Raw genomic sequence first — 24,366 nt, forward strand, 5'->3', positions numbered from 1 at the left:
TATTTGAAGTATGACATTTTGCACAAGGATCCAGTTAAAGAGTTGATTGTAATACCTGTAGTGTCCAACTATTCGAAAATCAAAAGAAAAAGGAAAAGGTCGAACAAGTTAGGTACACTTTCTAGAAAGATACTTTTCATACCGCCCTCGCTAGCATAGCTCGAAGAAATTGGTGGAATGCAGGAGATCCAGAAGATCATCCGATTGCACAGTTATGTTAAAGCTTAAAGCTCAGCTTGGGAATGCAATAAATACAGGCGAATAGACTTTATTCATGTGAAATCATTCCCCTGCATAGTTTCACTTACGGCACACGTATGTATAGATTTTCGTGATAGCAATCGCAGAGTGAATGGTGAAGACACGTGGAGTTACATAACTTCCAATTTTTCGCTATTATCCAATCATCCACTGTTTATTTGGATTAATAAACCCGAAGAGTGGCGTTAGCTGAACTACCCGAGGGAAAAGTGCAAATAAAGTGAAATTCTTGAAAGAAGCAAAGGTACGTTAGTCCACCGTGGAAAGATAAGGTTCTGACACAGTTTTATTAAGGGATAGGAGTACTGGAAAATCTTAATACAGCCAAGCCGGCCAACCAATCTACGGTATCAACTACTAAAACAACAAAGCTGAACCGTTGACGTTGGGCTAGCTCAATATCGGAAATCATTTACGGCTCGTGAAAGACCAACCACCATACACCACTGCTGGATGTCCGAACTTCAGTTTGAACCTGCCGATCTCAAAAAAAGCCGGAGGACATAATCGTCACCAACCTACGAAAATTTACAAAGGATTGAGTAATTAGGCTAGCCTAAACCACATTGCCTCAGAACCACTCTTGCTGTCAGCAGATTTTTGTTTTATTTTTGATTCCCGTTTTTCTCAAGTTAAATTTCAAGTGCAAGTTCCCGTTTGCCTTTATCATTATCACATAAAAATCTATACGCTGCTGCTCTAAGAACCAGCTGTTTAGATCCACATATTCATATCTCGTTTATCATTGTGTTGATTAATGTAGTAACTAAATAGCTTCCTCCAATGAGTAAATTTGTAAAGTAACTGAAGATTTTGAAAACTGAGCAATATGAGTTTGGGATAATGTGTTTCTCTTTATATATATATATACATTTATACTGACCAACCTCTAAATTACACAGCGTATACAAATGAATCCGTCAAAGTCATCTTGGGCCCAACGATACACTGATGAGTTTAACCAATTACTGTGAGTACCACTAGTGGCTGAAACCACAATGCCTATACACCAATGCAGGCGTAAGTTTGTTAAAGTAGATATATATATACTGATTTGAAAGAATATTTCCCCCCTCAAATGCTCAATTAATTAAGTTTTTTTTTTGCTGATCCAAGAAGAAGGAAGTTTGTATATTTTTGTTTATTTGTAAATGTAAAGTATCGGATTATATCTGTAATTTATATAAAAAATATCAATACAATCTCTTATGGTTAGGGACATTTAACATAAAAAAATAAAATGAATTGGTAATCATGAATATGTCTGCCTAAACTAAATATTATCTCCGTCCGTCAAGTACTTATGCTTATCTCCCTCAAAATGCACTAGAAGATGTTGAATCTTTGAAATGGGACAACGCCCGAATGTAAACGCGTTTGTCATGGTTGGGTGGGTAAGGACTAGGGACATACATCACCGCTGTTCCCTCCATCAGACAGAAAACGAACTAAACTTTTTCTAAGCGTTTTCTAAATGCGTATCGGCGCAGAGTGGAAATGAGTTTTTTTTTTGGTTATTGATATTAACGTCGAGATCCTGTTTATTTTTTTTGAAGCGGGGAACTAAACTTTTTCTAAGCGTTTTCTAAATGCGTATCGGCGCAGAGTGGAAATGAGTTTTTTTTTTGGTTATTGATATTAACGTCGAGATCCTGTTTATTTTTTTTGAAGCGCATTATATTGATTTGTGTCAGGAAAACTGTGTAGCTAGGGGAGAAAGAACCCCGAAGCGAACTAAACTTTTTCTAAGCGTTTTCTAAATGCGTATCGGCGCAGAGTGGAAATGAGTTTTTTTTTGGTTATTGATATTAACGTCGAGATCCTGTTTATTTTTTTTGAAGCGCATTATATTGATTTGTGTCAGGAAAACTGTGTAGCTAGGGGAGAAAGAACCCCGACCAATCCGACGAGCTGGACCCGAGCACAGCAAGAATGCGAGCCTTCGAACCTAGCTTCCTATTAACATGAGGTCAGGAAAAAACCATCTATTGGCCAAAGTCGGAGTTAGAGCCTAAATAGGCTCTGGCCCTAACTCACTGGCGAAGACTGAACACTACACAAACATGGCGCCCAACGTGGGGCCCGAAAAGTTTTCTTTAAGTCCCATTTAAGCTCTACAAATCCATCCATTTACTATATTTCACATTTGCTGCACAACCAGTTGTTTTGTATTCGGCTGGAATCGATCGGTGGATTTAGCGATTGCAATTCGGATCCCGGATTGATCGACCCTGATAGATCTATGCTGAGCAAAATAAACAATCTTGACAGGAAACAATCTCAAAGTGTTTTGGATTTACGATGCTCTGGAGAATTTCGGACATTGTCCAGCAATTTGAGATGGTTGTAGATGAATAACAATAATAGTTACTTAGTTAAAATAGAGGAATGCGCTGGAGGAGAGTTTTCGTTTTTTTTGTCTGTTTTCTTGTATTTTGAGATATTGATGAGCTAAGGAAAGACGGACATTAGGGGATAAGCAATTTGTTTCGAGAAAGTTTTTTTGTGTTAGTGAATTAAATTAAATGGCTAAAATGCCTGTTACTCATAGTAATGAAAATCTCGATGGCATTCGCGAACAAAGCGATCCGTTTTGCTTTATTTGTAATGAAGTAATCTTGGTCTCTGAATTAGTTGCAAGTACTCCGTGTAATCATAGATTTCATAAATGTTGTATAATAGAAGCAATCACGACCACACCGGCTTGTCCGATATGTGCGGCATGCTGCCTTATTTCGCAACTACGTTGTGGTAACAATACCCTTGCAGCGGAACTTGGTGACGCAGCCGAAGAGGCAGAGACAGGAATCAAAGATATTTCAGCTACAGACCCAGGAGCCCATACTCTGAGAAGAATGGGAGGCCTTTATAAGAACCGAGGCAGAGGTAGACCCATCAGTTCGAAAGGAGGCGTGACCACTAGATCAAAATCGCGACATACAGACCCTAGTCGGTCAGAGCAGGAAGAAAATTTATCGGGAAAATCGCCAGACGACATAGTAAGGTACATACAGAACGCCTTAAGCGTTCAACAAGAAAATATGATAGATGACATGGTTGATATTTTGAATAAAAACATCGAAGAGACAATTCAGAGACAACTGGCTACACTCAATCTAAACATCGCCACACAAGCAGTGGGAAATGTGGAGACTGGGAATAGGCAGTCCGGCGTACGTGCTTCGTTAGCAGGAAACATCTCAAGTCACAGTAGTAGTAGAAGTAGGTCAAATGCACAGTTAGCACCTGCAAAGGCAGCTAACATAATTCAAAATTGGCGGATAAAGTTTGACGGATCGAAGAATGGTATGAGGATGGAAGATTTTATATATCGAATACGCTCTTTAACTGAACAGAACTTAAGTAATGATTATCAGGTACTTTGTGATCACCTGTATCTCTTGCTCGCTAATAAGGCCAGTGATTGGTTTTGGAAATTCCACCGTAACCATACCAATTTTTCTTGGGAAACCTTTTGTTTTGAATTTCGCAAACGATTTGAGGACGCTGAAACTGACCTTGACATAAAGGAAAAGATAAGGAAGCGCAGGCAAGGCGATAATGAAGTTTTTGATGATTATCAGTGCGCAATAGAGGATTTAGCAGATAGACTTCAACAAGGCATGTCCGAAAGTCAATTAGTCGAGTTGCTGATTAGGAATGGTAAACCAAGTTTGCACCATGAGCTACTTCATTTAAGAATATCAAATAGGTCTCAATTACGTGTCGAAGTGCGAAAACATGAACAATTCAACAATGACATAAAAGCTTGTAAGCCACGAACTTTGCGTTCCTATATTAACGAGCTAACTGACGCGTACGAGAAACAAACTCAGGTAGAATCGAATGCGCCAGATCCAGAAGTCCTCGCGATTCAACGGAAGCCATCAAACCTAACCTGTTGGAACTGTGAAAAACCTGGTCATCGATTTGATGATTGTCTAGAGCAGCGCTCTATATTTTGTTATGGTTGTGGCGCTAAGGAAACGTTCAAGCCGAAATGTCCCAGATGTAATCCAGCGGGAAACCGACCGGCGGGTGTGTCGATCGACAAAACCTGGACGCACCCGAAACTGTGAAGACTCCTAGTATACTCGTAAAATTGTCAAATGAAACAAAGGCAAAAACTAGTTTAGAAAATAAGTTAGAAGAAGCCAAACCCCATTTCTCTACTATTCCATTACATGTAAGGATAGCTAATTACAATAAGCTTCGCGATAAATTGTTTGGCGAGACTATAAATTCCAAAATCCATCAGACCCAAAGAAGGTCGACGAAACGATTAAGACAGTATTGGAAATCGATTCGCTCTGACAGAAAAAAACTGGTAGCCGCGATTTTTAGTAAAACTGATAACAGACTGTACACAGAAGTATGCATTGAAGGGAATAAGTACACTGCGCTCCTAGACTCTGGGGCAACCCTGAGTTGTGTCGGAGGCAAGGCAGCACTGGAGTTCCTAGCGTTAGGAAAAACCAAAAAGTGCTCCGGCAACATACGAACTGCTAATAAAACGCCAAGTAAGGTTGTTGGCAAATTACAAACTCAAATTACTTATCGAAAGAAAACAGCATGGTTAGATCTTTATATTATCCCAGGTCTCAAACAAGATATTTATCTCGGGATAGACTTTTGGCATCAGTTTGGATTAACAGATAGCATCAGCAACGCGCAGGTTTCCGAGCTAGACGTGGGTGGAGAGACTCATGACCAAGAACTCCCCAAGTGGCATCTTTTGTCAAATGAACAACAAAGTCGCCTAAAGGCCGTTGTAGAAGTTTTTCCATCATTTGCCAAACAAGGTTTAGGCAGAACAAATTTGATAACGCCCATCAAGCAAGACATTGGCCAGTGTCACCAGCAATAGAGAAACTGATGTTTGCCGAAGTCGATCATATGTTAGCCCTAGACGTAATTGAAGAGTCTTCAAGTCCATGGAGCAGTAATTGCGTGTTGGTGCGGAAAGGGGAAAAGAACAGGCTTTGCTTAGATTCGCGTGAGGTAAATAAGGTCACTATAAAGGATGCTTATCCGTTACCTCATATAGACGGTATTTTGAGTCGATTGCCGCCAGCTAGGTTCATAACAGGCCTAGATATGAAGCACGCCTTTTGGCAGATACCACTCGACGAAAAATCACGGCAATGTACGGCCTTCACAGTACCAAACAGGCCACTATATCAATATAAAACAATGCCGTTCGGGCTCTGCAATGCTGCGCAAACTCTCTGTCGACTAATGGACCAGGTTATACCGGCCCATCTAAGAAAATGCGTCTTTGTATATTTAGATGACTTACTTCTGCTGTCAGAGGATTTCGAGTCGCATTTGGTCACGCTTCAGGAAATTTCGGTTTGCCTAAAAAAGGCTAATCTGACCATTAATATTGAAAAGTCCAAGTTTTGTATGCGCGAAATAAAGTATTTGGGATTCATCATTCGAGAAGGACAAATTCTGACTGATCCAGGGAAAATAAAGGCCGTCAATGAGTTTCCTGTTCCTACATCTATAAAACAGTTGCGTCGGTTCCTAGGATTGTCTGGTTGGTATCGGCGATTTGTCGAAAATTATGCCACCATAAGCTTTCTATGACGGAATTGTTAAAGAACAAAAAGTCTATAATTTGGAATGATGATGCCGAAAAAGCTTTCAATCTTCTAAAATCGCGTTTAACATCAGCTCCGATTTTGATTACCCCAGACTTCACAAGCCAATTTATCTTACTGTGTGATGCAAGTACCTACGGGATAGGTTGTGTCCTGGCGCAAGAGCGTGAGGGTGTGGAACTCCCAATCGCGTATATGTCGGAAAAATTATCGAAAGCCCAACGGAACTACACCGTTAGCGAACTGGAATGCTTAGCCGTTATCAAGGGTATAAAAAAATTTCGTGCATATATAGAAGGTCAAGATTTTGTGGTAGTAACGGATCATGCGTCTTTAAAATGGTTGATGAAGCAGAAAGATCTTTCTGGAAGACTAGCGAGGTGGTCGATGAAATTACAATCATTCAATTTTTCTATTACACATAGGCGAGGGTCAGAAAACGTTGTTGCTGACGCCCTGTCTCGACGTAACCAACCTGCTATAGAAGAATTCGTTGCCAGTAGTCCCATGATTGATTTACAGTCAAGTCAATTTAAGTCGCCGGAATATCTTAGAGTGATTCAACGAATACAAGAGAATCAGTCAAAACTGCTTGACTTAAAAGTTATTGATGGATATGTTTATAAAAGAACCGAGTTCAATAGAGATAATGACGGACACGAGGAATCCTGGAAACTTTGGGTACCCTCCGCGATGATACCCGAAGTATTGCAACAAGCACATGATGCGCCAAGCTCTGCACATTGTGGTATGGCTAAGACGGTAGAAAAACTCAAAAGGTATTTCTTCTGGCCCCGAATGGTAAGCCAAATTCGAGAGTACATCTCAGAATGCCATATTTGTCGATCTACTAAGAGTCCGAACAAAATGTTAAAACCTCCGATGGGCCGACCATTAACATCAGACCGCCCCTTTCAATGCTTGTATATGGATCTACTAGGTCCGTACCCCCGTACTAAAAATGAAAACATTGGGTTGTTTATAGTAGTAGACCATAACACGAAATTCCATTTTCTTAGCCCTCTAAAGAAGTTCACGGCGCCAAAAATGTGTGAATACCTGGAAAGCTCCATATTCTACACCTTTGGAGTGCCGGAAGTTGTTCTAACGGATAATGGTTCGCAGTTCAAATCTAGTTTTTTCGAAGCTTTCTTACAAGTTTTGGCATTACACATCGGTTTACGGCTATATATTCTCCTCAGGCCAATGCTAGTGAACGATTAAACAGATCGGTTCTGGCAGCCATCCGCGCTTATATTGGAAGTGACCATTTCAATTGGGACGCTAATTTGAACGCTATCAATGGTGCACTTAGAGCAGCGGTGCATCGAAGTACTGGTTATTCACCTTATTTCCTTGTTTTTGGTCAGAACATGATTCTGAACGGAGAAGATTATACCCTATTGCGAAACATGGATCTGCTAAGCAACGACGTCCGATTAGAACACTCCGATCTGTTACAACTGGCAAGACAAGACGCTAAGAAAAACATAAAGAAATCACATGAGCTTAACGAGAAGAAATATAATCTACGGAGGAGGAACGTACAACTTAAAACGGGTGACGAGGTTTTTGCTCGTAACTTTACCCAGAGCAACGCGAGTAAGAAATTTAGTTCGAAGTTAGCTCCGGTTTTCATTTCTGCAAAGGTTCTCAAAAAAAGAAGCCCCTATTATTATGAGTTGGTGAACCCAGCAGGGAAAAAGATTGGAGTTTTTCATCTCAAAGATATTCAGGTGAAGAATAAATAACAGCATTTTTTTCAGATAATATACCTTCGAGCAGGTCTTGTTTCATTATCTGTGGTTGTAGTGTCCAACTATTCGAAAATCAAAAGAAAAAGGAAAAGGTCGAACAAGTTAGGTACACTTTCTAGAAAGATACTTTTCATACCGCCCTCGCTAGCATAGCTCGAAGAAATTGGTGGAATGCAGGAGATCCAGAAGATCATCCGATTGCACAGTTATGTTAAAGCTTAAAGCTCAGCTTGGGAATGCAATAGGTACAGGCGATTAGACTTTATTCATGTGAAACCATTCCCCTGCATAGTTTCACTTACGGCACACGTATGTATAGATTTTCGTGATAGCAATCGCAGAGTGAATGGTGAAGACACGTGGAGTTACATAACTTCCAATTTTTCGCTATTATCCAATCATCCACTGTTTATTTGGATTAATAAACCCGAAGAGTGGCGTTAGCTGAACTACCCGAGGGAAAAGTGCAAATAAAGTGAAATTCTTGAAAGAAGCAAAGGTACGTTAGTCCACCGTGGAAAGATAAGGTTCTGACACAGTTTTATTTAGGGATAGGAGTACTGGAAAATCTTAATACAGCCAAGCCGACCAACCAATCTACGGTATCAACTACAAAAACAACAAAGCTGAACCGTTGACGTTGGGCTAGCTCAATATCGGAAATCATTTACGGCTCGTGAAAGACCAACCACCATACACCACTGCTGGATGTCCGAACTTCAGTTTGAACCTGCCGATCTCAAAAAAAGCCGGAGGACATAATCGTCACCAACCTACGAAAATTTACAAAGGATTGAGTAATTAGGCTAGCCTAAACCACATTGCCTCAGAACCACTCTTGCTGTCAGCAGATTTTTGTTTTATTTTTGATTCCCGTGTTTCTCAAGTTAAATTTCAAGTGCAAGTTCCCGTTTGCCTTTATCATTATCACATAAAAATCTATACGCTGCTGCTCTAAGAACCAGCTGTTTAGATCCACATATTCATATCTCGTTTATCATTGTGTTGATTAATGTAGTAACTAAATAGCTTCCTCCAATGAGTAAATTTGTAAAGTAACTGAAGATTTTGAAAACTGAGCAATATGAGTTTGGGATAATGTGTTTCTCTTTATATATATATATACATTTATACTGACCAACCTCTAAATTACACAGGGTATACAAATGAATCCGTCAAAGTCATCTTGGGCCCAACGATACACTGATGAGTTTAACCAATTACTGTGAGTACCACTAGTGGCTGAAACCACAATGCCTATACACCAATGCAGGCGTAAGTTTGTTAAAGTAGATATATATATACTGATTTGAAAGAATATTTCCCCCCTCAAATGCTCAAATAATTAAGTTTTTTTTTTGCTGATCCAAGAAGAAGGAAGTTTGTATATTTTTGTTTATTTGTAAATGTAAGGTATCGGATTATATCTGTAATTTATATAAAAAATATCAATACAATCTCTTATGGTTAGGGACATTTAACATAAAAAAATAAAATGGACTGGAAATCATGAATATGTCTGCCTAAACTAAATATTATCTCCGTCCGTCAAGTACTTATGCTTATCTCCCTCAAAATGCACTAGAAGATGTTGAATCTTTGAAATGGGACAACGCCCGAATGTAAACGCGTTTGTCATGGTTGGGTGGGTAAGGACTAGGGACATACATCACCGCTGTTCCCTCCATCAGACAGAAAACGAACTAAACTTTTTCTAAGCGGTTTCGAAATGCGTATCGGCGCAGAGTGGAAATGAGTTTTTTTTTTGGTTATTGATATTAACGTCGAGATCCTGTTTATTTTTTTTGAAGCGCATTATATTGATTTGTGTCAGGAAAACTGTGTAGCTAGGGGAGAAAGAACCCCGACCAATCCGACGAGCTGGACCCGAGCACAGCAAGAATGCGCGCCTTCGAACCTAGCTTCCTATTAACATGAGGTCAGGAAAAAACCATCTATTGGCCAAAGTCGGAGTTAGAGCCTAAATAGGCTCTGGCCCTAACTCACTGGCGAAGACTGAACACTACACTCTTCAGTGCTCAGTAATCTCCTCTTGCCCGGCGTTAACTCTTCCACTTTAGTTTCTTTCTACTTGGAACCAGGCTTACCTGATTTTCGAACGCCTCTCTGTTTCTTGGACAGTTTTACCAAAGCTTTTGGATCAGTATCCATAGAATACTTGGCTTGCTTGTCCTTCTTGAAATTTTGAAACAAACTCGTCTCGGTCCGATATATTAGGAGTGTGGATACCAAATTTGGTTGCTCTAGCTTTTATAGTCTCTGAGATCTAGGCGCTAATGTTTTACTCTAAGCAAAGCCGGCTATGCTACGTGTGTGTTAGAGAGAGACAGGGCGAGAAAAAATGAAATTGTTTTCTTGATTCTGGCTATAATAATAATACGATCCAATTCAGATTCCGCAGTCTAAAAGATATGGTCATTCTCTCCAATTCTGCGTTTTTGGTTTTCTCGTATCTTTAAAATTGTGGATGCCATAGATTTTCGTCTTTTGTGGGGGCGAAAGTAGGCGGGGCGAAGTTTTGAAATATTTTTGTAGCAGTGACATATCACAGAAGTCTGGATCCAAAACATCGTTGCTCTAGCTCTTATAGTCTTTGAGCACTAGGCGCTAATAGGGACGGACAGACGGACGGACGGACGGACGGACAGACGGACAGACGGACAGACAGACAGACAGACAGGGCTCAATCGACTCGGCTATTGATGCTGATCAAGAATATATATACTTTATGGGGTCGGAAACGATTCCTTCTGGACGTTACACACATCCACTTTTACCACAAATCTAATATACCCCAATACTCATTTTGAGTATCGGGTATAAAAATCTATATTTATACCCAATACTAAGTCAATATTCCTCAATTTTCGTTCTTTGGGTGCGGAAGGATGCGGTTCAAAATTTTGATATCCACTTGTAACAGTGTGATATCACAGGAGTCTGGACACAAAATTTCGTTGCTCCAGCTCTTATAGTCTATGAGAACTAGGCGTCTGACAAGGCGGACGGACGGACGGACGGACAAACAAGGCTCTATCGACTCGGCTATTGATGCTGATCTTTTTGGGTCGGAAACGCTTCTTTCTTGACGTTACACACATCCACTTTCCCCACAAATCTAATATACCCCCATACTCGTTTGAGCATCGGGTATTAAAATGGGTTTTACCTGGTGAGAAGATATATGTATGTAGGGTTGGCAGCCCTTTAATGAGTATCGATCTATCGTTAGGGATAGTCAAGGGTATGAGAGGAAGATATATCGATAGCTAAGTAAGAGTTCGACTGCGGAAGCGAGTAGACGTGCAGAGAAGAACGTGTTAAGAAAAAGAAACTTATTGTAACCATTTATTAAAATAAAGACAATACAACGACGTGTGGCTTATATTTGATGGAGTTTCTGGAGCGGATTCTTACTCACTTGTAGGGAGCTCACCAAGGATCCCTACAATTTGGGGGCTCGTCCGGGATAGAACCACAAGTGAATGTGTATTCGTGTACAAGTTGCCAATACCATCAAGTTTTGCGCAAAATTGTGAAATTACGACCAACGAAGCAACGAAGACGAAAGCAGATGCCGAGAAGCGGCAGTGAGAAACGAAAATAAGGAGGAAAGAGGACGCAAAACGACACTATTCGTTTTCGTCAAAGTGCAGAGAGCAGAGGTAGCTAACGACAAAGAGCTACAGAGCTGCAAAACGACGACGCTACAAAACGACGCAGACCCGAAAACGACGAGGAAAGAGGACGCAAAACGACACTATTCGTTTTCGTTCGAAGTGCAGAAAGCAGAGGTAGCTAAAAACGAAGAGCTACAGAGCTACAAAACGACTCGGCTACAAAATAAACGCAGACCCGAAAATAAAGCGGAAAGAGGACGCAAAACGACACTATTCGTTTTCGTCAAAAGAGCAAGGCAAACGGGAAAGAGTGAAAAGCCAACGACGAAAGTACAGAGCAAAGACAAAGAAGAAGAACGCATCGTTTGTCTGCGTGTATTGGAAAAGACGATTCTCACAACTGATGTCTGTATACGCAAGTATTGAATATACGGAACAGATTTAAGGTGTTACAAATTTTAGGAAGCGGATTCAACGTAAACTATATTTTAGCTAATGCAACGCGAAGAAATCTTAGACCTAACCGTAGCAGAGTTGAGAGAAAAATTGTGTTTGAGATGACAAGCTTTTTTGGCACCTATGTGTTTAAAAATGAAAAGAGATTTCGGCTTAAACTTTATAATTCGTATTTAATCTTGGTGGCTTAGCGGAAGCCGATTGCTTGCTATTGCCAGATAAACCTTATGCGAGATCGATATGCAACCAATGCGCAGAGGGGTTAGCATAGAACTAAACTATAGACGACGGCGTTAGATCAAAGTGATTGCCGAAGTGGCGGCAGCAGATCAAAGTAGTTGCCGAAGTGGCGGCGGCAGAGAGCCTCTTTAGCGGGAGAGCGCAGCAGCTCTGCAGAACGTCAACGTTTTACAACATAGGCGGCTCTCTCTGCTCATACAATAATAATGTTAAAGTTACGGTTATTCTTCAGCGGCTGGCCCGAACATACTCCCCCCGTTGGGAGCTAGTCTCTCAACAGATTCCTTAAGGGGCAGCAAACATAGCCGAGTGACGGCCCTCCTGATGTTTCCTGAGGATGTCTTCAGGTCAGCGACGCGACACACTCCGTCCTTGCCCAAAACGACATCGACCACTCTAGCCAGTGGCCAACGCATTGTAGGAAGATTTTCGTCCTTCACCAGAACGAGGTCGTTCTTGCAGATGTTTTGCGCGGGGGTACGCCACTTCGCGCGCTCTTGCAAAAGAGTGAGATACTCTTCGCGCCAACGGCTCCAAAATATTTGCTGTAGTTGGGTGACCCGCTGCCAGCCATCCAGACGATTGTAGTTCAGCTTCGTTAGGTCAGGCTCGAGGACTTGCTCATGGGGGCCGCCTAAAAGCAGATGAGCAGGAGTCAAAACGTCTAAATCATCAGGATTTTCTGAAAGCGAGAGCAAAGGGCGAGAGTTAACAATTGCAGTGATCTGACAGATCAGAGTGCGCAGCTCGTTGAAGCTAAGCACAGATGGTCCAACTGAGCGGTACAGGTGATATTTTGCGGTCTTCACGGCCGCTTCTCACAACCCGCCAAAATGCGGAGAGCGAAGTGGGATGAAACGCCAGTCGATCGAGTCAGCCAAGCAGGATTCGTGGACCTCCTTCATATGCGGTTCGCTCAGACAAAGCTTCTTTAGCTCCAGAAGCTCGTTCTTGGCCCCAACGAAGTTTGTCGCATTGTCCGACCAAATTTGACTTGGCCTTCCTCGAGTGGTAGTAAAACGCTTTAGTGCGCCTAGAAACGATGCGGTGGTCAAATCCTTTACGAGCTCCATGTGTATAGCCTTAGAAGTGAAACAGATGAATACGCTAATGTAGCACTTGATCGGAGGCCTCGTGCGGATTTCTGATCGGTAGAAAAAAGGTCCACAGTAATCTACTCCAGTGACTTCAAAAGCTCGAGATCCTTCCAAACGTTCCTTAGGTAGGTCTAACATGATGTGTTCGACCATGCGCGGCCTAGTCCTGAAGCATCTCACACATCTGCCGAATTTTGGATAGCAAGGCGCGAGGTCCGGCATGGAGGTTTCTTTCATGATAATATCTTATCAGCGCAAAGGTAATGGAATGTCCCTTTGGCAGAATGAGCGGGTGCTGAGCGTCAAATCCTAGCGATGAGTTGCCAAGACGACCTCCAACTCTAAGTAGTCCAGAATGATCGATGAAAGGGTTGAGCGAACTAATAGAACTGGATTTCATGAGTTGACCATTGCGCCGAATCTCCTTTATGTCCATCCACAAATTTTCCAGCTGAATGTGTCGAATTAGATGATGCGTTCCTTGCCGAATATCAGAAACGGTGAGTTCTGGATGCCTTAGACGATGTATAGATTTATGCATGTAGGCGAATGTGCGCTGCATGCGAAAGAATGAATTCGCAAATTTGCATCCGGACGTGAGATCGGCATGTGGAGACGTGATTAGCAATCCTCTCTTGCGAAGCTCCAAAGTTGCTATGTTGTTAGATGGAGATACAGGCCACTTATCCTTGGAGCCTAGCAAAAAGGATGGGCCGTGAAACCATAGCTCTGACTGGATAAGTTGGTTGGGAAGCGAGCCTCTCGAGAGAATATCAGCAGGATTTAAAGATGTGGGAACATAGCGCCATTCCATGGCTGCCGTCAACTCCTGAATTGATGCCACTCGATTTGCCACGAAAACTTGAAATTTAGCTGGCTCGTCCCTAATCCAAGATAATGCTGTTGACGAATCCGACCAGCAATAGAACCGACCTGTAAAGATTCCCATGTCCTTTACATTCTGCATGATTTTCGCAAGCAAATGGGCTCCACTTAATTCCAGCTTAGGAATCGATATAGTCTTTAGCGGCGCCACTCGCGACTTTGAGCACAAAACGTGTCTCAAAGACTGGGCTTCCCTGGAAACGACATACACGCAAGCGCCATATGCTTCTAAGCTGGCATCACAGAATCCGTGAACTTCTGTAGCCACACTAGAACGAAGAACCAAGCGAGGAAATGAGATCCGAGAAATGCTTGCCAAACTATTTCTCAAGTCCATCCAAGTTGAATGCAACGCTGAGGGTAGGCTTTCATCACAATCCAAATTTTCTCTCCAAAGCTGCTGAAGGAAGATTTTGCACCTGACAATGACTGGATTTATCAATCCAAGAGGGTCGTAGAACCGCGCAATCGTAGATAAACCCGACCGCTTTGATGGCTTTGAGTTTGTGTCCAGTGCGGACAAGGCAAAAAGCAGCTGATCCAAAGCAGGGTCCCACGCTAAGCCGAGAGTTTTGGCAATGTCGCTTCCATCATTAAACTTTAGGAACTTCTCTATGTCATCTTCAGGGGTTCCCTCAAGTACTTCCTGGTGACTGGAGCACCATTTCCTAAGTATAAAATTACCACGGGACAGTAAAGCTGATGTTTGGTGCATCTTGTCCATGACCTGTGCGACCGAATTACCGCCCGAAATAAGGTCATCCACGTAAACCCCCTGCCGCAAAGCAGCTGAGCCAAGAGGGTAGGACTCACCCTCGTCAATGGCCAGCTGGTGCATTGCGCGGACCGCTAAAAATGATGCAGCCCTCGTCCCGTATGTGACGGTGTCTAATGTGTAGACTTGAACCTCGGACTCGATGGAATCTCGCCATAGGATGCACTGATACAAATTGTCGGGTGGAGACACTCGTACGCAGCGGTACATTTTACAAATGTCCCCAGTGAGAGCGACTGGATATGTTCGAAAGCGAATCAATATGTTAAACAATGCAGGCTGAATAACAGGGCCTGTCATCATCACATCATTTAGAGAATATCCAGTTGATGTAGCTGCGGATCCGTCGAAAACGACACGGAGTTTTGTCGTCGTACTGTCCTCCTTTAGGACACAGTGATGAGGCAAGAAATATTTGCAGAGACTACGGGAATCAGGGTTGACTTGGTGCATATGATGCAAATCAATGTACTCCCTCATAAAGGCGGAATACCGCTCCTTGAGTGTAGGATTACGCTCCAGTTTTCGCTCCAGACTGATGAACCGTCGATAAGCCTGAGCATAAGATTCTCCTAAACGATCAGTATTGTTATTTAGCGGCAGACGAACTGCTTACTCCCCCGATGGCAACCGTGAAAGGTGGCTTACGAAATGTGCTTCACAATCGTCTTCTTCTTTGGTATTCAAACCAGCCTCCACACAATTCTCGACTTCCCAAAACATACGAAGAGTTTTATCCAACCTTGCTTCCATCTCAGCTATCGAATCTGGACAATTGTGCGTAGCCAAAAGCGCCGAGCTTGGTACCTTCTGTCCACCGCCAGATACGATCCACCCAAGCCGGGTCTTCTGCAGAAGAGGCAGTCCATCGGTGAGTTTGATTTGCCCTACGCAGAGGAGATCATAAAAAACGCTCGCACCAATGAGAAGATCAACCCGTTGAGGATTGAAAAATGCAGGATCAGCGAGCTGAATGTTAGATGGAATACGCCAATCGGATACATTTACTGTCATACTTGGTTGAGAATCGGTAATCGTGGGGCGATGAGAGCAGTAAGTGTAGTTGTGTAAGCAGAGGTGCGAGAATGCATACAAATGCTTATGGTGGATCCCTCAGTAGAAACGCTGGTATCGCCCAGCCCAGACACAAGTGCAGACGATTGAGTTCTCCTAAGCTGAAGCTGCTGGGCGAACCTGGATGTGACGAGATGCAGCTGCGATCCTGAATCTAAATGGCACGACAAGGAACTAAAACGCCAGACCGATTCTTTACGAGAACCACGGCTGTAGCCAGAAGCACGACATCAGAGTGAAGACCTTGGGCAGCAAGAGAGGTAGACGAAGGTAGAGACGAGCTGCTAGCAGAATTTTGAGCAACGGAAAGAGTGTCCGGTTGAACGGCCAGATCGGGAGGAGTAATACCTGGGCAGCCTTGTGTTGTGGGCTGCATACTATCGAAGTGCAACAAACTATGATGCCTACCGCCGCATACTCGACATTTTCCACTATTGCATGCGCGGGTCCGGTGCCCCGGCTTTAGGCAATTGAAGCATAGGGAAAGCTTCTTCACTTCTTTGTGGCGCAGCAACGGGGAGAGATTTCCGAATATCTTGCACGAGTATATTCCATGGCCCGCTGAGTGGCAAAAGACGCATAAAGACGGGTCGGCGGAAGAGTTGGAAGCTACAAACGTTTTCTTAACCTGCGTATAGGAATGGTTTTTTCCCACCTGATCGCTACTAGCGTGTGTCGCTGTAGCATATTCCAACCGCTCCATTTTCTGGCAGCGTTGCTGCAAGAATTCGAAGAATTCCTCTGCGGTAGGTATAGCATCCGACGATGTGTGCTCCTCCCATTTGGTTTGCGTCTTCGAATCCAACTTCTGCAGCAGCATGTTGATGACCATGAATCCTGAAATCTCCTCAGCAGTTCCCAATGTCTGCAACGCTCGCATGTGTAAATTGACTGTATCCGAAAACTCCCGAAGCCTTTTAGCAGAAGGCGAGTCTACCCTCTTTAGCCCAAGAATCTTCTTGATGTGTGCCTGGAAAACAAGTCTTTTGTTATTAAAGCGTTTATTAAGTATATCCAGAGCCGCACGATAATTGGCACTGGAGAGCTCTAACGATCGAACCGAATCCAAAGCCGCATCAGCGAGGCAAGAGCGAAGGTGCTGGAATTTCTCGATGTCACTGAGATCCGCATCCGTTTCAATCACCGATTTGAACATTGCCATAAAATCCGAGAACTCGACGTATCCACCAGAAAATTTAGGCACCTTCAGCTCAGGAAGTCGCTGCTTGTGAGCCATGATGATGGTACTATGTCCGGAATGGCTTGGCAGAGTCGTAGAATGGGCAGCGGCGTGTGACTGGCTTACTTCAACAGCAGCCAGCAACTCAGCTTTCAACGATATGAAAAGAGTATCGAATATTTCGCGCAGCTCACTCCCAATCTCGTTTTGATCGAGAGCCTCCAACTCATTATGGGCCTTATTAAATTCCTCTCGAATTTCTGCCAACATATCAAGGCGCACCTCGACTTCCGCGGCGGTCAGCTTATCGATTTTATTCCCCGCGAAGGATTCGCCAAGCCTGTGCAATCGATCATATAATGACTGACTTTTACGCTTATACAGACTCAGTCTGGAATCAGCCACCACAATATTTCCGCCCGCGCCTGTATTCGGATCGTTGTCCATGTTAACCGTTGTGCAATTCGACACAACAACGGAAAATGAAATACCGCTTAAGCGACGATGTATAGACGCGAGAGCGAGAATGCAAGACACGAAAAGTCAAGAACCGCGGCTGCAGCTGCGCAGAGAATGAGAGATTCGACGCTTAAAGTACCGGAATTTGTCTATAAATATTCCAGCCGCACTCTCACTGAATTTTCACTTTAAACTGTTTTTCAACGTGCACCCAAATGTATTTGTTGGTAGTTAAACTACCCAACAACAAAATATTGTATAAATAATAAGTGTTTTAACGGAACGCGATTAAGCAATGGTTTTATATCACGTCGGGGGGTCACCAATGTTTGAGATGCCAAGCTTTTTTGGCACCTACATATGTGTTTCAAAAATGAAAAGAGATTTCGGGTTAAACTTTATAATTCGTATTTAATCTTGGTGGCTTAGCGGAAGCCGATTGCTTGCTATTGCCAGATAAACCTTATGCGAGATCGAGGGGTTAGCATAGAACTAAACTATAGACGACGGCGTTAGATCAAAGTGATTGCCGAAGTGGCGGCAGCAGATCAAAGTAGTTGCCGAAGTGGCGGCGGCAGAGAGCGCCTTTAGCGGGAGAGCGCAGCAGCTCTGCAGAACGTCAACGTTTTACAACATAGGCGGCTCTCTCTGCTCATACAATAATAATGTTAAAGTTACGGTTATTCTTCAGCGGCTGGCCCGAACAAATTGAAAGAGCTACATCTGCAGCATTCAGGTGTTAAATCAGTTTTACGGGAGGAACTATATTCGAATTTTAGACTAGATCAAGACGAAAGCGAAGAATCTATATACGAAGAAACGATCAATATAACTGGGGACGAACAGACAGAAGAAGCGCCAATTTTAAATTCGGTAAGCGAAGCAGCAGTTGGTAGTTCAGTAAACATGGCGTTCACATTAAGAGACATCGAAGATTCCCTTTCAGCATTTACGGGCAATGGTTCTCCGGATGTTGATGACTGGCTACGTGATTTTGAACTTAATGCCTTAACAGTGAATTGGAATGATTTGCAAAAGTTTATTTATGGCAGGACATTAGTGAAAGGTGCAGCGAAATTATTTTTGAGCAGTCAATCTGGCATTAATGATTGGAATTCTCTGAAGGAAGCACTAAAAAGTGAATTTAGTGAGAAGTTAACGGCAAAGCAAGTTCATAAGCTATTAGAAAATAGAAAGAAGACCCATAAGGAGACTTTAATTGAATATTTTAATAGCATGTATACCTTGGCAAGTCAATCTCAGCTAGATGAAGAAAGTATTATTGAATATATTATTGAGGGCATTCCAGACTCCAAGCAAAACAAAAGCTGTCTGTACCAAGCAAACAATTTTAAAGAATTTCGTGAGCAAATTAAGATTTATGAAAAGATCAGTGCGAATCAAGGAAGTACGCTAAGGGCAAAACCAAAGTTTGAGAATAGTTCGGTAAAAATCAAGGATGAAAGGCGTTGTTTCAAATGTGGAGGTAGTAATCATATTGCAAAGTATTGCAAGGAAAGTGCCGTCAAATGTTTTAATTGCAATCAACTAGGTCACAAGGCAAATCAATGCGAGGCAAAAGGTTCACGAATGGCAACAGACCAGTTTTAATCGGGCTTTTAAGAATGTCGAAATTGGTAATGAAGATATCACTGCATTGTTTGATTCTGGCAGCGATATTTGTACCATGAGCGAGAAAGTCTACAGAAAGATTTTCCCAGTTGCGTTGAAAAACGATATAAAAGAATTGATAGGAATAGGAGGCAAGAAAATCTATACGTTGGGTTCATTTAACGTTGTTACTAAGTTGGATGACGTTCCTTTGAAAATGTGTTTTCATGTAGTCCGTGACGATAATACCCTGTATGAGGTGTAATTGGAAGTGATGTTCTTGATTTTGTCAGTGCAAGCATAGGGAAGAAAGGAGTTTTCTTTCATTCAATAAATGAGATCCGTCAACGGGAGGTTGAAGTTCCACCGGAAAAGGAGTATGTTAGCAGTAGTTTCACTAAAGGAAGCCGAAATCTAGAGTTCATTCAACATAGTGATACTCAAGTGACCAGGCCTCCGGATTCAGGGAGCGCAATTGATGAATTGGAAAAGACGTTCCATCAGATACTGTCGAGCAATATTATTGAAGAGTTTTCACGAGGAATAGACCTGTCGCATTTGAACCGTGAGGTGAGGTCAATAATAGCGGGGTTGGTAGAAAATTATAAGCCCGTAAAACCAGAAAACAGCCCTGTTGAAGTGAAGATAATATTGTCAGATGAAGTACCGGTCCGTCAAAGACCTAGACGCCTACCTTACGTGGACAATGAAAAAGTCGATAAGCAGGTCAGGGATTGGTTAAAGGAAGGAATAATTCGCCATAGTGTTTCTGAATACTCTTCCTCTGTAGTGCTTGTCGCCAAGAAGGATGGCTCAAAAAGACTTTGCTGTGATTATAAAAAACTTAATTAAAAGATAATTCGTGACAATTTTCCAATGGCGTTAATCGACGATGTTTTAATCAAGCTTCAGGAAGGACGTGTTTTCACTACGTTGGATTTGTCTAATGGGTTTTTTCACGTGCTAGTACATGAGGATTCTCGTAAATAAACCTCTTTTGTCACACAGAGTGGACAGTATGAATTTAATTATGTACCATTTGGGATGACTAACTCCCCTCCAGTATTTATGAGGTACATATATGCGGTTTTCAGACCATTGATAGATGACGGTATTTTGATTTTGTATATGGACGATATTATTATTCCATCAAAGGATGTGCACGAAGGACTTGAAAAATTACAGAAGGTGTTGACTATCGAAGAGATTTCAGGATTACGCATAAAATGGGAGAAATCGCAAGTGTTACAGCGCAAGGTTAATTTTTTGGGTTACATAATAGAGAATTCAACGATAAGACCATCTCAAGATAAAACTTCGGCAGTTGAAAATTTTCCAATTCCGAGACACAGCAAACAAGTTCAACGCTATTTGGGCCTAACTTCCTATTTCCGTAGATTTGTTAAGGATTTTGCTGTCGTGGCCAGACCACTGACAAACTTGATGAAAAAGGATGTTTCTTTCAAAATGGGTGAAGAAGAGTTGGCATCATTCAGTCAGTTGAAAGTTTATTTATCCTGTTCTCCTGTTTTAAAGTTGTTTAATCAGAAGGGCAAAACTGAAGTTCACTGCGATGCAAGTATGTATGGGTATGGAGCCATACTTTTGCAAATGGACTCAGAGGATCAATGTTTCCACCCGGTAGAATATATGAGTCGTAAGACAATCCCAGCTGAAGAAAAGTATCCTTCATACGAGCTTGAAGTACTCGCTATAGTGCAGGCTCTAAAGAAGTGGAGAGTGTATTTGCTTGGGAGAAAGATAAAAATTATTACTGACTGTAATGCTTTTGCGTTAACGATGAGGAAACAAGATGTTCCAGTTAAGGTACCAAGGTACCATCGTTCAGGGACCAAGATGAAACACGTCGATGCATTGAGTAGAGTGCATTGTTTGTTGTTGGAAGATTCACTGAGACATCGAATAAAGCAGGCTCAACCTCAGGATATTTGGATATCAGCAATTTGTAAGTTGCTAGAGTCGGGTTCTTATGACGACTTTTATTTGAAGTATGACATTTTGCACAAGGATCCAGTTAAAGAGTTGATTGTAATACCATCTGGGATGGAAAGCGAAATCATAATGATTGCTCATCGTCAGGGTCATTTTGGTGTCAAAAGAACTATCGATTTAGTGCAGCGCGAATACTTTATTCCAGATTTGTTAGGGAAAGTGGATAGGATTGTTAAGTCGTGTGTGGAGTGCATTGTGAGCGACGCAAAATTTGGAAAGAAAGAAGGGTATTTGAATGTAATTGACAAATCTGATGAGCCTTTGCAAACGTATCATATTGACCATATTGGACCGATGGAGTTGACTAAGTGCTACTACCGATTGAATTATTTAGTGAGGTCTCCGGACGTGATCACTGTGACGCCTTGCGTGTTACGGTTGTTTCGCAAAAGTTGACCGAACTTGATTATTTAGAGGAAGTAAAAGTCGTAACAAGGTTTCCGTAGGTGAACCTGCGGAAGGATCATTATTGTATGTTTCTACCGTTAACAAAAATATATATATATTGCCAATTTACCAAACAAAATATGCACGTCCTAGTAGTTGTCGACGCTTTTTCTAAATTTGTCTGGCTTTATCCAACAAAGAGTACAGGCGCTGATGATGTGGTTGATAGGTTGCAGAAACAGGGCGAAGTTTTTGGAAACCCGAAGCGTGTGATCACAGATAGAGGCACTGCATTTACTGCTAATGTTTTCGAGAAATATTGTAAGGAACAGGATATCCAACATTTTCTGATAGCGACAGGAGTGCCGCGTGGTAATGGACAGGTAGAACGAATTAATAAGGTCGTTACTACTATGTTAACAAAGCTTTGCGCAGGAGATCCGAAAGCCTGTTACAAGCATGTTGGTAGGGTACAATTGTTTATAAACTCCACTCCTCCGAGAAGTACCAAGATATCCCCATTTAAGATTTTGACAGGCATAAAAATGAGGACAAAGTATGACAGTGACTTAGAAAAGCTTGTAGAGGAAGAGTATATTTTAGAGCTGCAGCAGGAGAAAGAAGAAATTCGCCAGATAGCCAATGATAACATAGTGCAGATACAAAATGAAAATTGCAAGTCGTTCAACAAGTCCCGGAAACCAGAAAAAGAGTACCAAGTTAATGATATGGTAGCTATTAAGCGTACCCAATTTGGAGCCGGATTGAAACTAAAGGGAAGATTCTTGGGTCCTTATATTGTGACGCGTAAACTAAGACATGGACGGTACATTGTTGAGAAAGTGGGTGATGGTGAAAGGCCTTTGAAGACCAATACGGTGGCAGAGTATATGAAGATGTGGTCTCAATCATTCGGGTCGAATGATGAGTCAGGACGGCCGAATGTAGGGTTGGCAGCCCTTTAATGAGTATCGATCTATCGCTAGGGATAGTCAAGGGTATGAGCGGAAGATATATCGATAGCTAAGTAAGAGTTCGACTGCGGAAGCGAGTAGACGTGCAGAGAAGAACGTGTTAAGAAAAAGAAACTTATTGTAACCATTTATTAAAATAAAGACAATACAACGACGTGTGGCTTATATTTGATGGAGTTTCTGGAGCGGATTCTTACTCACTTGTAGGGAGCTCACTAAGGATCCCTACATATATTATTTCGTTTGCTAATTTTTGCTTTATTTCATTTACATTGGCAATCTTGTGTCGTGTGCGTGTTTGTGAATGAAGATAAACACACAAGCATTTGTGGGGGAACCCGAATGTAATCCAACTAACGAGGAGAGGATTATAAAGCGCTGTCTAGCAAATCGCAATGGCTTTTACTTTGATGTAAAGTGCCTACAGCCAAGAAAGCCTAAGCGGACTGTGCCACACACGGCCGGCATACATCAGGCCGGCAGAAATCACTCATAGTCTAGACGGGCCAGCAGGCAGACAGATTAGCACAAAGCAATTTCCTTTTGTCATCAAATATCCTTGAGGCACCGCAAATTACCGTCACTTGAGCCGCTCCAGTTCAGCTACAGTGTCCTTTGCTGCTCACCTGCTCTCCTGCTCACCTGATACTTGCTGGTACTAATTGTCGTGACAAACGTAAACTGAATCGCCAAAGATCCTAAAATTGCACTGCAATGAACGACAACATTCGATCTGTGTGACTGATAGGTAAACGTTATGAAGATTTATACTCGTACATATTTTTCCCACTCATCATTTCCGGCTGCAGCTCAAATATGACGGACGGCAGTTGCAAAAATGTGTTTGCTTTGAAGTGAATTTAACATTTTGATTTGATTGGATGTGACGCCCGCACAGAAGACATAAAGAAAAATCTCATTCAAAAAATCAGATTTGTTGAACTACTACGCAGAACACGTAGAGAACTGAAATTAGTGAAATATAGAAGAACTGAAATATAAATATGTGTGCATCGGCATGACTCAAGGGAACGTGATTCCATTCATTCATGCACGAGCAAGGTTAGGGAGCATGCCCGCCGCTGCCTCGCTGTCTCACAGATTCGCGCACTGTCCCTATTCCCCATCAGATGCACTTTCAATAAATACCCGTCAATGTGGCAGACATGCACCAGGCACACACAATGCACTGCCTGGCGGCTATCATTAGCTGGGTCGAAGGTGGGAATGGGAGGATGGTGGATGGTGGCCAGGGTAGAGTAAAGAGCTGCCACCGTTATCAACGGCTGGCTTAATACGCACCAGCACGCCATTTCCTAATAAAACGGTCCACGCCGTAATGACATCCAAGCCATTCAATGTCTTTATTTCCCCCAGAGGTGCATCTTGGCAGCGACGTGCAGTGTGTTTCTGCGAGTATCTGGCAAATACATCTAACTTATGACGCTGTTTGCACCATAAAGAAATCGTTTATCGCGCTGCATGCCGCTTTGCTCGGCCAAACAATAGACAGTTAAGGCTGAGGATAGCAGCTATATGTTTTCTATACAGTCGCGGCATGATTTCGCTGGATTTAATGAGAGTCGACACTCCGGCACTTGTGGGAACCTTTGGACGAGATTTGGACATACAGTTGCGGTCAAGACAATAGTAGTACTAATATGAGACACGCTCGTTTTTTGTTGTTGTTACCTTTACCTTTGGCTTGTCAACCATTGATCTGCTTGATTCTATTATGGCTTTTCTCTGCATTACATTTCGTATTTTTGCGGTACTCATCACCACTACGGAAAGTTTTGAAAAAATTCTTATCATTTTACAGGGTAAGAGATATGTCTAGATGAGGGGCAAAATAGAATGGTGTTTCATAGGAACATTTAATAAGAACCATGAAGTTAGCCCCGCGATCGGTCCAGTTATACGCCAAAATATCAGTAGATCGGCGACTAC

At 42.3% G+C, this 24,366-nt stretch overlaps 1 long non-coding RNA gene across 1 annotated transcript; it reads left to right on the forward strand.

The window, feature by feature from the left end:
* The first annotated feature begins 260 nt into the window (after positions 1-260).
* Positions 261-688, forward strand: LOC117190881. Its single transcript, XR_004473865.1, has 2 exons — positions 261-505; positions 556-688. It is a non-coding gene; the product is annotated as an uncharacterized LOC117190881 (long non-coding RNA).
* The last annotated feature ends 23,678 nt before the right edge of the window (positions 689-24,366 follow it).

Source organism: Drosophila miranda (assembly GCF_003369915.1).
Source record: "Drosophila miranda strain MSH22 chromosome Y unlocalized genomic scaffold, D.miranda_PacBio2.1 Contig_Y1_pilon, whole genome shotgun sequence".
Classification (NCBI taxonomy): domain Eukaryota; kingdom Metazoa; phylum Arthropoda; class Insecta; order Diptera; family Drosophilidae; genus Drosophila; species Drosophila miranda.